Below are 18,108 nucleotides of genomic sequence, written 5' to 3'. Positions count from 1 at the left end.
TGTAGGCATGTGTAGTGCTTTCAATGACTTTTTCGCGTCGGTTTTTAATGGAGATAATGATATTCGATATACGGGTGTTGCATGGGGTAATAAAACGCTCAACGATATTCAAGTGGAAGACGTGGAGGTCCTAAATCTTCTAAGAAATGTATGTGCAAGCAAAGCACCAGGACCAGATGATATCTATCCCAGGGTTCTCAGGGAAGGTGCTAATGAATTGTTGGGGCCAGTCGCACAGATATACAGGAGTAGTGTTGCTGAGGGTATCGTCCCGAGAGATTGGAAACTGGCTAACGTTGTTCCGATATTTAAGAAGGGTAGTAGAGAAGTGGTGTCTAATTATCGTCCAGTGAGTTTGACGAGCTCCCTCTCGAAAATTTTGGAAATTATCATCAAAAGGCAGTTTGTGAAGTGGATAGACGAGAATAATGTATTGTCGGATAATCAGCATGGGTTCAGGAAGGGGAAGTCATGTGTAACTAACCTCCTTTGCTTCTATGATTACGTGACTAAGGCTTTGGGTAAGAGCAAAAATGTCGACGTTGTTTACCTTGATTTCCAGAAGGCATTCGATCGGGTCCAACATGGCAAACTCTTGAAGCGTTTACACGAGATTGGAATAGGGGGCAACTTGCTGAATTGGATAGAATCGTGGTTAAGAGATAGGTCGCAACGAGTTATGGTGAACGGGGAATTCTCTGGTTGGACAGATGTCACAAGTGGAGTTCCTCAGGGAAGTGTCCTTGGCCCCATACTTTTTTCACTTTTTATCGACAAACTCGATCAGGGTATCGATGGAATTACTAGCAAATTCGCAGATGATGTGAAGCTAATGGGGGTAATCGGAAATGAAAGCGATAGGGAGTTGCTCCAGACCAACTTAAACAAGATTGCAGCATGGGCAAATGAATGGAGCATGACGTTTAGCGTAGATAAGTGCATGGTCGCTCATTTTGGTTCGAACAACCCACGGTTCTCTTACGAGTTGAATGGTGTCACTATCCTGGATGCAACTAGAGTCACCGATTTGGGAATTCTCATTGACGAGCGACTTAAGTTTTCTGAACATTGTTCAGCGGTTGTCAAAAAATCGAATAGAATGCTTGGTCTCATTTTCAAAAAGGTCTCTTCGCGTTCTCCTAAAGTCATTCTTCCGCTTTTTCGAGGCTTAGTTCGTCCTGGACTGGAGTATGCTGTAAGGTTTTGGAGACCATACCTACAGAGGGACATAGACTTGGTTGAAGGGGTGCAGAGAAGAGCTACGCGTGTCCTTATTGGCACACAGGGCTTGAGTTATGAAGAAAGACTTCATTTTTTGAATATGTTTACATTGGATGAACGCAGGTGTCGAGGAGATATGATCGAAGTGTTCAAAATTTTCAATGGGATGGATAGGATGGACCATGAACTTTTAGTACACCGCCAATCGACTGCTTTTACAAGGGGACACCAGTATCGATTGGTGAGGGACAATGCAAGGTTATGGTGTCGCAGGGAATTTTTCTCCAATAGGGTTGTTAATAAATGGAATAGCTTACCCCCGGAGGTAGTAAATTGTAACACAATTGACACGTTTAAAAAGAAATACGATAAACATGTTGGGGTAAATCGAGAAGCTATCCATTCTTAGAATAAGACAACCATAAGTATTCTTTATGGGCATTGTATAATATTTTATCATGTGTATATATTGTTTGTAATTTGTGTTAATTGCATTTTTAATTGGGTTGCTGTATTTTTGAAACATATGACAACCATATTTTTATGGGCATCTTTTTATCAGCCACCTCGTTGGGCATTTTGCCTGTTGTGGCGTTGTATTTGTATTTGTATAATAAGAAGAATGTTAGTTCAGGTGCCCACAAACTAGGGAAATGTTTTACCCATTTGTGGTAGGTACACCTAGTAAGATGACATTAAGATATCTCATATTTCTATAAAGGGTGGTTGATTGATGACGTAAGTATCATTCAAACCCCCCCCCCACCATCATCAAAAGTCAGCAAACCAGAACCCCCCCCCCCTATAGAGTTGCTGATGTAATACTTGAATGACCCCTTAACAACTGGAGAGGACAGCTTTCTCTCATATATGTCACTATCTGATAGCCCCCATGGTCCGCAACAAGCATGGGGCTGATTGGGTTCTAGCCCCGTGACCCAGAATGATTCTTGTTAGAGATTTGAGGTGAGAATATTCTCCTGGATGTAAAAATTGGAGAATAATCGAGAATGTTCATTTTTCTTCTAAATAATTTAAATTTTTTTTACTAATTTTGTTTATATTGTGAAATATAAATCAGTTTTCATTACCTGAAATATTTACAGCAAAACAATTTTTGGTATAATCACCCCAAATGACAGTTTTTAGTTTGAGATATGTACTGTATATTCTAAGTACTGAAATATTCTCCAGGTCACATGATGAGAGGTTTTAAAATTTTGGTTATAAAGATTTTAGATTAAAACCTTAAAAAATTATTTTAAAATGAGTTAAATTTTTAAAAATAAGTTCACAACAAAAGAAATTGAATCAAAGTTGATTGATAAAGGAAGCTATTCTTATGTAATCACCTTCATTCTAAGTTACAGAACTGTTGTTTTCTTCAATGCACATACACTTAAATTCTGTATCACTCACATTTCTTTAAAAGTTGTGCAATTCAGCCCTGTTGGTTTAATTTTCTTGCTTTCAAACTTTAATATTGTGGTCTACAAACTTCAGTATTCCCATCTTCTTGACGGGAAGAGAGACGGGGACAGAGAATATTCTTTTATCAAAAATAATAATTATTCTCCTGTTATTTATCAAGATTATTTATTATAATACATGTTATTACATATATTCTTGATAATTCTTGAACGATTTTTCGGCAACTGAAGAATATTGTCGTCGAGGAGAATATTCTCTGGAAGGACTATTATTAATAACCTCAGAATAATTCTTATTATTTTCTATAAAAATATTCCCCAGTAATTTATGAAAGTAGTCCTTCCAGAAAATATTCTTAAGGATATTATATGTAACTATATTATAAATAACGAGAATATTTTCATCAAGAACTTATAAGAATATTCTCAAGTTATTTATAATAGTAGTCCTACCAGAGAATATTCTCCAAAAGATTATTCTCGAGAATTTTACATCTCTAATTCTTGTCATCTTTTGCTTTTTCATGCTATAAATTCATCATAAAGGGGATCATTAAAGTCTGGTCTAGGGACCCGCAAAAGATTTTAGCCTAGGGGCCTTTCCCCCCAGGGCCCATGGGTGGCCCCATTGTCATTTACAAGCCATTAGTTGATTGTTGTCACTGTCCATCACACTGTGCCATTCAGCATATATTCTCTTCAAGGAACAAGTATTCTGTCTTCATAGCTCTGTGTTAGAGCACTTGTCCATCATGTGAGAGACCAGTGTTCCATTTTTTTCCAGCTCAGTTAGCGTTCTCTATTGGCTAAATAGATAACAAAAATAAAATAATTAAATGTAAGTATTTAAGACAACTTGAATACTTGGAGGCCAGTACCTACTCTCAAATGCATTTATCTGAATCTAGTAACATATTTTCCGTCAATTTCAAATGACGAAGCTTGGGTATAAAAAACTAAATTCTTCATTCAGCTTTGCTCCTTATAAACAAAGCTTATAAACTGACCTGAAAGATCAAACTTCCAGTTCAGTTATCTTTTCAAGACCCAAGGAGACATCCAAAACAAACTACATACCTCCAAACAAGCAGACGGCAGGTAAGACCGTAAAAAGTGAATTTTTCAACACTCCATTTTTATAGTAATGTGCTGCCATCTAATCTCGAATTTAAAAGTGACTCTTGTGGTGATGATGAAGTTTAAAAAAAAAAACTATATTCTTTATTCCGCTCAGTTCCTTAGAAACAAAGCTCATAAACTGAACTGGAAATTCAAACTGAAAGTTCGGTTATTTTATTTGAGCATAAGGAGACGTCCAAAACAAAGAACCTCTTAATGAGCAGACGACAGACGGTTTGTTCGGTTCCCTACAAGCTGAGCTCGCAAACAGAACTGGAAGTTCAAACTGGCAGTTCAGTAATTTTTTGAGGACACAAGGAGATGTCCAAAACAAGTAACTTGGAAAGAAGCAGACGACAGAGATTCTGAGGATTGATTTATATATGTTTATATATTGTTGGTGCTGCCATCTAATCTCGAAATTTCAGGCGACTCATGCGATGATGGAAAAGAGAGAGAGAGAGTTTGTTATTTTTTAGCATAAATTTTTTTTATGAGACGAACATTTCGGTAACAAAATTCGTACATTTGCAATAATCGATTTTTACGTTGAAAAAATAATTATTTCTTTAAACAAAAAAATTTCGGACAATATAGATGATCAAACAAATAAGTGAAAATACGGATTATGTGGTCTTCTGATATAGGGTTACCAGATTCAAAACTGAAAAAGAAGGACGCTTGGTGCGAATCTTAGGCAGTGCCGTCTTAACGCATGCCTCTCCCACCCCGGGCAGTGCACGAAGGTGCCTCAAGATAAGAGGTGCCTCAGAAAAACGAGACGTAGTTGAAATTTTCGAGAATTTTTCATGTACGGCCTCCAAAAAATCCCTTGGCTCGGGGGCCTATGATGCTATTACGACGATCCTGCCTGTCAGGCCCACCCTTGTGGGGGTCATGGAATTCCAGTACTTGATTCCTTTACTTCTATTAACTTACATTAATTAAACAAAACAGCAATAAAAATTCGAAAAATGATCAAAGATATCGAATTGCAACGTATATTTGATAAAGAGAAGATGAAGTGCTTCAAAAGTATGACAAACATTTATGTCTGTTCAATATGGTTCGAGCCACGATGAAGTGTCAGCAGGTGGACCACGCTAATTAATGGATCGCGTTTGATTATGATCCAGACCAGGGCCAAGCACGCATTTTGATGCTCCCTTGTAATGTTGAAGGAGAGGTTCAGAATGAAATTTGCGCCCCCTCATGTCTAGCTCCCGTGGCACGAGACCCGCCTGCCCCCCCCCCCCCCCAGTTGCGGCCCTGATCCAGACTATTAATTCGTTAATGAAATAATGAAAATATGAGTGTAATAAAATGCGTTCTTTGTGAAAAAAAATTTCCCTTTCAAGATTTACGTTCGTGGCAATTACAGGTAGCAGCACAGAATATTGCGGAAATCGTCGGTACTTTCGTCGACTTGGATAGAAAAAAAATTCACAACCTTTGACGTGACTTATGACTGTGCTCTCAACATCGTCTGACACGTGCTGTATTCTTCGAGACACCGTATTATTTGACAGAGGTATTAAACTCATTATATGAGCACTTTCCTTTGCCAAACATGCATCTGACAGCATATTTTCACCAATAGTGCGATTTTTTTCCTCGTCTCGCAATACGACCGTTAATGTAGTAGGAGGTTTTGGTAGCTTTGGCAGAACTTTTGGAAGATTCAAAATATGTTTTCACGTTTACAGGTACACAGTACTTCATTTTGACGTTTCAGTCAACTTCCGCTTCCGCACAGATCCAGTTTTTAGTCACTGATCCATACCGCAAATCACGTGAGTAGTAGGCGCTTGGTAGAAAAGTTGACGTAGAAAATTGCGGGAATAACACGCACACGCCTCATTACAAACGCCCACAACAAAAGTTGAGCACAACACGAATTAATTCTTCGATTTTATGCACAGCCCGGCATGTGTCAACAATCAAATCTAAAACATCGAAGAAAAATGAGCCGAGAGGAAGGAGTTCACGAATCCCTATCATAGGTTGGACGCGGGCGGGAGGAGGGAAGGCCAATCCTTCCAGCAGACGCAACCCCTCTGTTATAGAAGATGTTATTGATAGGGAAGACTAATATATATTACAACTGACAATACTAGTAAAAACCTCTACCTAATTTTAAAAATTCTTTTTATGTGTTTTTTAATTTTTTTTTTTTTTTTTTTACATGGACGGCCGCTATTGCCATTATCTTTTCGCGTACCCACTAACGACCTCTCGCGTACCCCCTGGGATACGCGTACTCCCGGTCGGGAACCGCTGCTGTAGAGGATGAATTTTTCTTTTAAAATAAAACATCTGCGTCTTTAGATACAGCCAGTTTTCGCATATATCTTGGAAACGTAAAATATTTAGCAAAAATCAGGGAAATATGACAATATCACTGAACAACAAATTTTGACAAAGTTTCAGCATTCGGAAAAATAAAGTAATTTTTTATGCAATTTTGTTGTGCTGAACACAAATCAATCATGAAAAAGCTGGATTGGCCGCAATTTATTTCTCAAATTGCACATTTCATACATATACAGCTACAGACAAATTAATTATACAGAAAAATAATACAAATATATGAGTAATAAATATATTACTTACCCCGGCCCGGCGAATGTGATCCGCCATACGGAGTAACACAAATATATAGAAACTTCATCAATGTGTTGAGGTAGTATTTACATTAATATACATAAAAGACACACACAACAAATACATACATATATAAGAACAAATTTATTACAGCACAATAAATTTATTTATAGGCGTCTGACATGTTATTTTATTCTGTATTACGTTTACATAAGGGGCATCTTTTACAATTGTCGAGCAGGTAGTCAACTACCATGAGGTTGACCATTTTCCCTGGTAACATTGCTCTATGGTCCTTAAAAAATTTTCACTTTACAATAACACGCCCATAACCTTTTAATTGTTATCACGGTAATATCTCAAAATTAGCCAATTGCAACCTTTTCATTGGGATATCCATGTTCAGCAGATCAAAACCATTCAGAGTTGTACATTTTCGTGTCGGACGTAATTTCATTGTTGTTCCATATATTTGATAAGTGTTGGGGAAAACATTCTGTGAAAAGGGGGAAAAAAATTGTAGCTCCTCTCATAAAACACTTGAAAACTTAAGATTTTTAATTATATATTTCTTTCTTCTGGAGAAAGTAAGGGAAATTTTTTTAAATTAAGTTCTAATGACCACTTTTAGAAGGTCTTCTATAGGTGGTGTTACCTAAAGTCAGGAATGTTCAAAGGCGGCTTCTCTATAGTGAACTTATAGTAATAAGAAAATAACGGGATTCATCCCAGAGCCTGGGGTCCTTTCAGGTCCCTCTCCCACAAGGATCTCATAGCCGTGACGTCAAGACCCGACTTCTCTATCATTCATTCTCTATCATATAAATCATAATTTCTCAACTTTTTTTGTCCCGTCGCCCTGTTCTTCAGAAATTTTTTTGTCCCGTCGCACCCCAATGCAATCTAATCCATAGAATCCTATGTTATACCCGTAGCTTCAACCGCCCCCTGTGTACGTCAGGGGAATCACTGACATGAATGCTCAACCCATGACCAGCGGGCCAAATGTGGCCCGTGACATCGTACCTAATTTTGTAACAACGAACTAAGCGGCTTATTTCCAGATCACTTAATTGAACTACGGCATAGTGTTCCAAATCACCATGGTACATTTACAAATCACTGAAGTGACCCACGACATATTTACAGATGACTCAAGTGTCCCGCGGCACGTTTAGTAATGATTAAAGTTATCCGAGGCACAGTTCCAGGTCACTTGAGTGTCCCGTGGACCATTCTCAGATCACTTGAGTGACCCGCAGCACATTTACAGGTCAAGTAGCCCCGTACTCACCTAAAGATTGAACACCCTTGCGCTCTACCATCATTCGTTTATAAGGTTTTTCAATTTTGTGAAAAATGATGGGGTTTTATTTCTGCCTCATAAATTTTTTTTGTTTGAAATTTGATGACCATTGTAAAGATTCTTTCTACACGGCAATCTCTATGTTAAAGAGGCTTTCCTTTTCTTAGCTCCTCGCGAAAAAAGCAATTAAATTTATGAGAAACCTCTCTCTTATTGTTAAAGCTGCCCTTTGTCTCGGAAAACAGTGTCTCATGAATAGCTGTGTTAGAAAAGAAAAAGGGAAGGTTCTGAAGACGATTTTTTATTGTTCATTTTCGAGATTCCGATCATTCATGGATTTTTTTACACTTCTATTGTTCTTATAGTAAAAGCACCCTGAATCGATTTACAAATACAAATACAAATACAACGCCACAACAGGCAAATTGCCCAACGAGGTGGCTGCATCATGGATCCCCGAGCCCCTACCTACTACTGCTACACCACACCCCCCCCCCGCGGAACCCCCCAACGAATCGTTACATGCGGGAATGTGCGTGTACGTGTAGTGCAACCTGACGTAAAGTTTTGTTTTCTGTGTAATGCTTGTTATGTGTAGTGCTATCATCTGCCCCCAGTTTTACTAACTATGAGTGAAGTGTTATGGTTGAATGATTTACCGTTGTAGGACTGTTGCTCTCTGTGGCGAGACTTTTTAACGGGGAGATCGGCTCGCATTTGCGCCTTGAAGTTGGGAACCACAGAAAACCAACTTCAGCCGACCACCACTGTGGGGTTCGAACCCGGATCCTCGCATCACGAGTCCTGCACTATAACCACTCGACCACCACAGCGGCATCTCATTCCTGTACTACTTTGTAGCAATTGTCGATACTAGCCAAGTTTATTTTATTTATTTTTTTTGGACTTTTGATTGAAGATTTCAACTGGGGCTGGAGGGGGGGGGATTCTGAATTCTCCTTCAGTCCCTCGACCACTCGCTAAAAGTAATGGAGAGTGGACAAAATTGTATGCTCGCGGCCCATGGTTTCCACCGACTGAATCAAGTATTTACTGCATTTCCTCGAATATAAGACCGGTTTCGAGTACAGGGTGGATGCCATCGACCGCCCAATAATTGCACAAGTGATTCTTGTTGGAAAACTAATATCGAAAAGTGTTTTTTCCGTTTTAGGTTCGGACAAATATTTCGGGAGTTATAATGTTTGGAATTTTTGTGTCGTGTCAGTTTTCAAACGCTCAATTAGGCGCAGTGCCGTCTTAAGGCATGGACCCAGGACCTCAAGAGAAAAGGGGCCTCACAGAAATGAGATCTGGTTGAAATTTGAAGAAAGAATTTGCCTGGTGGGGCCTCAGAAAGATCACTTGGCCCGGGGGCCCACGATACTCTTAAGACGGCCCTGGTTAGGCGTCAAACACCCAACGAAAAAAAAATTTCGTCATTCAGTGGGTTGCTGCTAATTATAAATGAAAATTAAAATGAACTGAAATATTCAACCATGTTAGAAGCCAAGATCAGTTATTTTCTTTCACTATTGGCGCTTTTTTCCTGTTCGTGTAGAGTGGTGTTAACCTTCTTGTTATTATATATTACGTGTTATCTTCGTTCCACCATTTCGCAAATTTATCACCAGATTTGCCAAACGAGATATGTTGGAAAAACTGTTTTCCAAAAATAAATTTCTTTTATCAAAATGTAGTAATTTTAATTCCTTCACTGTTGTCATATTTTTTTAGGGAAGGGGGCAAGGAAAAAAAAACTTGTTTTTGCATAGCTTTAGCTCTCGATTACTATCATCATATTACTATCAGCTTAAAAACGCCAAGTTTATACGTTTGGTGAATTTGGCCAGATTCTCTCTCTCTCTCTCTCGAAAGTGACGTCGTCCATAATTATTGGTCAACTCAAACTGTAAAAACACTTTCCATATTAGTTTTTCACAAAGAATCACGTGTGTAATTATTAGGCGGTCGATAGTATTTACCCTGTATAAAAGTTTTACTCCAAAAACACAACTTCGGGCCAGATGCGGCCCTCCACGGGGTGCTCCATCTTGTCCAGGGCTTGACTGGCAGGTACAAAAGGATGCGACCGTACCGGGCCGCTAAATTTTAAGGGCTGCAAAAAAAGGGGATAGAAATACTTTGATTACATTTTGACTTCCGACTTCTTTACAAAGCAATAGCTTAAAATTCTGTGCAAAATAGAGACACTCTTACATTACCTTCTTTAACCCTCTAGCATAGATTTTTGACAGAATCCCCCCCCCCCCCACAAGCTAATAAGGGTGATGCAGGTTGATCCGGTCCTCGGGCGTTGGATCAGAGGAGGGATAGTGATAAATTGTTCTTTTAACCACTTTACGATCAAGGACGTAATATTGCGTTCAAACGCCAGTGGAATAAACCTAGGCAAGCTCTCTATGTTTTCTTTCTTCTCTCCTCATCATCGCAAGGCTTTGTTGTAACCCTACGCAGTTGTTCTTCTTGCCTTCCTTTTATTTCTTTTCAATTATTAGTGATCCCCCCCCCCCACATATGTATCATTTTACTATATACGTATAAGATCAAAAGACAGCAGGTTGGGTGAGGGTGAAAAGAGAAATTCACTTCGTTTACCTACTCTCTCTTATCTCCACCCTCTCTACCTCTCCCCCCCCCTTATCTATTAAGGCCCGTACCAACTGTCCCTACACACGCTCAGTTATACCGAATGAAAAAAACTATTCCCTTTAGGTCGCCTGGCCTGTGCAGGTTAACTGATGGCCCTTACACACTCTCAGTTATACCTGCAGAGTTGGCCTGTACAGGTACGATTGCGTATAATCTATACCTGTATTTTTTATGGCACTTGTAACCGGCTTTTTATGGTATCTTATTTGCAAGAAGGAGTCCGTCAGACGATTCCGATAACAGACTAAAGGTGAACAGATATAGATATACAACAGTGGTTTTCAAACTTTCCTTACCCGCTGCTTCCTTGCTTTAGTGAACGTTCCTCCACGGCTCCCCAGGATAGTCTAACAATGAACCACTTCAAAGCAACAAACTGACACATATGAATATTGCAAGCTTACCATGACGCCCCTAGGAGCCACGATGCGCACTTTGGACAACCACTGGTGTACGAAAAACCCCCAAAAAAACGAGCAGTCAAAACATTAATGGGTCGAAACAGCACCACGCTAGAGATGATAGACAAGAGATCCAAACTTGCTCAGTAATTCGGCCAAAAGGAAAGTCAACTGGAAAAATGTTAACTAAGAGTGAATTTTAAGAAGAGAAAGAACCTAATTTTTCAGAAAAATCAGGTTCTGTAAAGAACCCCCCACCACGAAGAACCAGATACACCCAAGTTCCCATCACTTATGCTATTTCGAACCTTCCCAAATAATGGATGCACCTAGAGAAAAGATATAGTCCGGATATGTTCGGCCTATCTGTAGAGACCTAGGCAGGAAAAGCAGCTGCACCAATACCGTCTAGAGTCTGCTCTAGACGGTATTGGCTATACTGAGATGAATTGCGCTTTGAATAGCAAGAAGTTGAATGGAGCATTTCAAAAGTATCGCATTTACTTGCGCTTGTTTATTCCACTCGCACTTTCCCTCCTAAAAATGGTTTCGATGCGTGAAGATATGCGAAACTGAAAAAAAAGTACCGTCATAACAAATCTATGCATTATTTAAAAAAATGCCGGCTTAGGCGGCTGCGTCGTCATCTCGTGCCTGGCGCCGGCCCTGGCTATGCGTGTGTGTAGGTATCTAACGTTATTTGTACTTTTTCCTCGCGAAACGTATGTGTTGAAGGATTAATGTGAATCGGATATGTGCACGTACTGTAGCCGAGGTAGAGAAAGAAAGCTTCAGTGGAAATTTAAATAGCACAACAACAAAAAAAAGTTCCGTGGGGACCTCCGACTGTCCTCCAAAGGATTACTCAACATTTTGTGAACAAGTGTGTTTTTCCTTTTTTTTCTTCTCTCGTTGAGTAATGAATTGATGATAAAATCGCCCCCCCCCCCCGTTTCAACAAGGTACGATCCCGTGCCATCGCGATAAAAGCACGTAGGATTCGGAGTGAAATTTCAATTTCTAAGTCGAGTTCAAATGATATAAACGCAATTGGCTTAAGTTAGAGGGTCTTCAATTCTTGGCCCGCGGGCCAAATGCGGCCCACCGAGTTTTTTTTTTTTGCTGCGGCCCGTCGACCATTTAAAAAAAATAGCTACTTACATAGGAAAAAAGATAAAATTCCAAAAAAAAAAAAAAAATAAAATAAATAAAATTGTTGAAGAGCTCCGGCCATTGAAATCTGTACTGCTGTATTTAGAACTGCGAGATACTTTCCAGATCCCATAGTAATGCTGTGGATTTGATACCATTAAAAGAAAGCCGCCCTTACCAGACGGGCCCGTCGCGAGAATAACAGCGGGGCTATGGGCGTCTTGATAATTTTGGGGCCATTGATTTTAGATATTCCGTGGGAGAAGGGAATTTGGGCATTCAAAAATTCATTCATCATTACAGAATAGGCAAGAGCGCTGAAAAATGTCCATGCAAAAATTCATGGACACAATTGAATATCAATTGATTATAAAAAAAATGAATGAAAATTTCGAACAGAAGAAAATTTCAAACTGACGAAAGAAGTAATTCCAAAACCAATTGAAATTCGGACCTAAGGAAAGAAATTGTCCGATAACTAGTGGAAAATTAAAAATCCATGAACTGAACAAAGTACTACTAAGAAAAGTAATTGATAGAGATAATTCCAGCACCCATGAAAATTCGGAATATGTGAAGAAATAATTGCAGAATTGGTGGAATTTCAGAATAAATGAAAAAATAATAATTCCAGAATTAATGAAAACTCAGAATTTATGAAAGAAACAATTCCATAATAGGTGGAAATTCAGAAATATTTCTTTCTCGATGAAAATGCAGATTTGCATTCATGAAAATTCAGAATAAATGAAAGAAATTATTACCACCGTAAGTGTGTGTGTGTGTGTGTGTGTGTGTGTGTGCGTGCGTGCAAGGCCCGTCGCGCCCTCACCCCTAAGGCTGGCTTTGTATTGAAAAGGTTGAAAAGGTGGTTGTAATGAATTTGGGAGACTCGGAGCCAAAACAGCTTTAGAGGCCTATAATTTCATATAGGCTGCCTATTTCGAGAGGCCGAATTTGGCGTCCAAAAGGCATGCATAATTACAGAATTTACAGAAATGCTAAACAACACCCAATAAGAAAAGAAATAATTTCATAATTGATGAAAATTTGTAATTAATGAAAGAAGTAGCTGCCGAACTACCGATAGAAATGATTTCTGAATTCTTGGAGTAATTTCAGATTTAATAAAAGGAATAGTCAATTAAAAAGAATTAATGAAGCAATTAATTAATAAAAAGAAGTTATTTGAAAATAAATAAAAATTTAATGATTCGGATTAAATAAAAGTGTTCAATAATTTTTGGGGAACCCTGTTTATAACAACCGAGAATACTGCCGTATGACCTGGGTCCCGCGGGCTTCGTGGAAAGTTTATTTTAGCCCGCAATGTTTGAAAGGTTGAAGAACTGCCCTGGCTTAAGTCATACATGCTAAACCCATGACCCGCGGGCTAAATGTGGCCCTCGGAGTCATCAGACGTGGCCCGCGATAAATTACTAAATCAATGAAGTAACCCACGAAAGATTATTAAACCATTTAAGTGTCTCACCAGCACATTTCCAGATCATTTAAGCTGCCAACGGCACATATCCAAATCACTTGAGTGACACCAAGTATATTTCCAACTCACTTCAGTGACCCGCGGCACGCTTCCAGATCACTTGAGTGGCTCGCAGTACACTTAAAGTTCATTTAATTCTCCGCGACACATTTCACTTAATTTTTATAGATCAATTCAGTGGATCGTGGCACATTTCTAGATCACTTAAATTGCCCACGGCACATTTCCGGATCACCCAAGTGGCCCGTGGTACATTTTCAGATTACCCGAACGTCCCAAGATACGTTTCCAAACCAATGAAGTGGCCCACATTCACCAAAAATTAACGGAAAAAGGTTGAGCACCCTTGACTTAGGTTGTTTGTCCCACGATTAGTGGGCGTATTAACAGTTTCAGGGATTCCGGGACTCATGGGTCCCCCACAAGAGTGGGCCTAACAGGGCTCCAGCCTTGAGGACAGGAATGATTTTTATAATATTTTGTGTTTTTTGTTTTCACAGAGCAAATTTATTATAGAGAGGGACATGAGAAATCTGATTCAAGTGCCCACCAAAGATCTTAGTCTAGGGCAGTGGTTCTCAACCTATTCAAGCCCGCGGTCCGGTTTCATTCATTTTTGTGAGTTGAAGGCCCGGTCAAACACACGACCAACGGAAAATGAATGAGGAAAAATGAAACGGGAGACCCGGGGCCCGGTATGAATGATATCATGGCCCAGTACCGGGCCGCGGCCCGGCAGTTGAGAAACACTGGTCTAGGGGGGGCCCTGCTGCAGGGTGTGGGGCCATGCTGACACCCAAACATTTTTGGAGTTCCCCTTGAGACCGATTTCATATACACTCAAACTCGGTTATAACGATATAGAAGATTTCTTGAAATTTGTCGTTATAATTCGATATTTCTAAGCAGAACCTGGCATTAGGGGTGTGCAACAGATGCGGTTGCACTGAGTCCCGTGCTTTGTGAGGTCCGGGACTGACGGTAAATTAATTGGAGGCTTTTCTTTCATAAATTCCGAATTTTCTTTTCGTGCTAGAATTATTGATTTAAATTATCTTTTAATTCATCTCAATTCTAAAATTCTCATCAGTTTTGGAAATTGTTTCGTGTCATTAGTTTAAAATTACCTTCAGTTATGGATTTTCATCAGTTTTTGCGTTAATTTTCATTCGAATTAACAATTTATAATTTTTGAGATGCACCTGACCCCGCGCGAGATTTTCTTGGAGGAGTGAGAGCGCAGGAATCATCCAAAAAAGGAATACGTTATTACGGAATGTATCGGAATGCTGAAAAATATCTATATTAAAAATACGAACTTTTAAAAATTAGATGTGATTCACACACACACACAAAAGTGTAAATTAACACAAAAACTAATGCAAATTTGAAATTAATGAAATAATTTGGGAACTGATGAAAATTTGAAATTAATGAAATAATTTGAGAACTGACGAAAATTTGAAATTAATGAAATAATTTGAGAAATAATGAAAACTTGAAATTGCAGTAATTCGAGAACTAATGAAAAAATTTGAAAAAAAAAAACTTAATTTGAATCAATGGACGAAATATTTCGAGAACACACACACACACTAATGAAAATCTGAAATTAATGGTAAAAGAGAGAGAATAGAAAGAAATAATTCCGGAACTTCTAACGCAAATTAGAAACCGATGAAAGAAATGATTCCCGCACGAGATAGAATGAAAATTCAGAATCGATGAAAATCCAGAATTGATAAGATAAAAAAAATTATCTTATCAATTAATTTAGCAACAATAATTGCCAACTTTTCTTATCTTTGGAAAGATTTTTTGGCGTTATCCCGCATTTGCCTGTGTTTAGGATCCGTGGCCAGTTTATGGTCGTGTGGGCATCATGATGGACTCCGCTTCGCTTCACGAGGGACCCAAGGTGGCGCAATGATGGTCATCTGAATTTGGTGTTCTGCGGTGGTTGAACTTCGAGAAGCGAATGTGTCGGTCTCTCTTTTCAAATGAGAGGGCAGGCAGACATCATGGCCTCCACATCCTGGAGCAGGGCCTGCAGAGTGGGATCTTCTGCTGGGCCCCCGTCCGACATTTCCCAAGCCCTTTAATTTATAGCTTGAAAAAACAAAAAATGATGAAAATTGTCCGGGGCCCCAGGGCTAGAGCACTGTCAGCTCCACCCTTGCAGGGGCTATGGCAGACCTTCAACACGACACTAAACTTCCCACGAAAATTCAGCCATTTAAGTGAATGGCCATGAGCAACGACATGCCTATATGCAATGTAGATGGTAGCATGATTGGAACACGGGCGCTTTAGCCCAGCTCGATAAGATACTCACCTAAAGTACCAAAAGGTGTTTATTAAAAGTGTCGCGAGTTCGATACCCGGTTCGTCCTTGTCAGAAAACTTTCCTGACACTGGGGTACAGCAGAAACGGCGACATGACCGCAGGGAGCCCCCATCGAGGGGTTAACGCACCAACCTCTCGATGAATATAAAAACAAGCCTACCGTTCGGAATCGGCAATAAATGGTAGGTCTCGGTCTAATTAGCCCTCATGTGCTGAAAATGACCGTGGTGCGACAAAAATGATCAAATGATGATCATTGGAACACGAAACACACACAACTCTGATAAACATAAAAACGTTAGGGACTTGCACACACGAATGTGAACTGCGGAAATTCTCGAAACATTCCCGTATTTTCACGTAATTTTGTCAACCCCGACTGTTTTTGAAAATGACCCATTTCTTCCACATTTTCAACGATGCCAACTTCAATTTTTATTCTTTATCAAAATCGAAATTTGAAAATATCTTCCAAACTAATAAATTACCATGATTATGATGATGGTTAGGCTGACCATATTTCCTCGACAGAAATACGGGAAATTGGGATTCCAAATACGGGAAAATACGGGACATCGCCAATTATCGCCAAGAACGACGCCAAAAGTGCACAAAGGTGCCAAATATTGCTGTAATTACGGAAAAATCGCAATGGCTGGAAACGAAGCGTTATTGCAAACTGCAGTGGATTAAAATGAATTCTACAGAATAAAACGTTCAACAAGACAATGTGGACAACAATGTGAGATTAATGTTCTCATTTATAGATGTAATTATCATAATATAACTTATGAGTTGAAAAATAATTTCGATCTTTGACTTCAATGAAGAACAAGAATCCAAATAGGCCTCATGTACAAAACGGGAAAACCGGAACGCTTTTGCCAAAATGTTGAGACGGCCAGAAAAAGAAAGAAAACCGGGACTATCTCGGGAAATACGGGACGTATGGTCACCCTAATGATGGTAGGCCGGAGATACGGGGAGGGCATGCATTGCTCCCCAGCGTCAAAGATGGCGTCGACTGATCTAATGTATATATGTATACATGAATTGACATCATCATCATCGTGCTCCCCCCCAGAAATAATGACAGCGCCCCCAGACTTCCAAGTCTATCTCTGCCTATGTGATGGTATTATATGAAGTCCTAAGTGCGGCCAATTTACAAAATGGCCGAGAGGTTTGGTCAAAGTCAGATTTTTAGAAATGATTCGGGCTTTGACCGGAGATCCCTGGATGAAGTACAATGTGCTGAAGTAAGACGGTCCGGTAGTCACCAAATCCATTGTTTTCATTGCTAACGTGTGATACATGGATATATAAGTATCAGCAGTGGATTAGCTCCATGTGACGAGAAAAAAAAATAATTTGGGAGAAAAAATGATTACCGCATCGAAATGATGATTACCTCGATCTGCGGTTTGATGGGTTGCCATAGCTAACGTGGACATAATTATCACGAGAAAATACGCTAACTTGACGATCATGTCTTTCCTTATCAGACTCTGGCCAGGAATCTCCGGCCACTTCGCATACTGGCTGGCCAAAGCCCGAAATTCGGACATTTACCGGGTCAATATTCAACGAAATCCGCCTGTTGGCGAACTGGACAATTGCGGTTTTTGGCAGTAACATATATTTGAATAGAATATTCATCTCACATATTTCTTATGCTTTCTTTTTACACGTTTCATTTCGTAGAATTCATTTCAATCCTTTGCAATTTGCAGTTATGCTTCATTTCCTGCCATTGGCGATTTTTCAGTGATTTTAACAACATCTGGTAACTTTGCTTACTTTTGGCACCTTTTTAGTGCGATTTGGCGATAACCCGTATATTTCGATATTTAGAATATAAATTTCCCTATTTTTTTTTCGTTAAAGGAAACATGGTCAGCCTGATTGTAATTAGCAACTTTGTTTACCTTTGGCAATGTCCTATATTTTAACGTTCTGTGTTTGGAATTTTGATCTACCGCATTTTTCTCGCGAAAATATGGTCAGTTTGCTCACGCAGTCACCAGGAGTAAGGCTCCACCCCTTCTTGATTTCAATGCTATGATTTATGAACAAAAAAATTAAAACCCTGAAACTAACACATGATTGTACAACAAAAGAAATATTTTAAGTAACATAACTTCTCATGGAAAATTAGGGTAAAAAAACAATAATATGACTCTCGAACGCAATGAAGCCGTGTATTCGAAAAACAGCCAATGAATGAGAGCTTATTACTCAACGAAACACAATTAAAATTCTAAACTTCATTTCGATTCGCTGGCAGGAGGGAAAAAAAAAAAACTATTAAAAAAAATTACTCAGTTATATTACTACCGAATATCACAGCT

The sequence above is a fragment of the Pholcus phalangioides genome, unplaced genomic scaffold (assembly GCF_987345545.1).
Source record: "Pholcus phalangioides strain wild (caught in Gottingen) unplaced genomic scaffold, Ppha-v1.0 ptg000018l_1, whole genome shotgun sequence".
Taxonomy (NCBI): Eukaryota; Metazoa; Arthropoda; class Arachnida; order Araneae; family Pholcidae; genus Pholcus; species Pholcus phalangioides.
Note: the sequence above shows the minus strand (reverse complement) of the source record.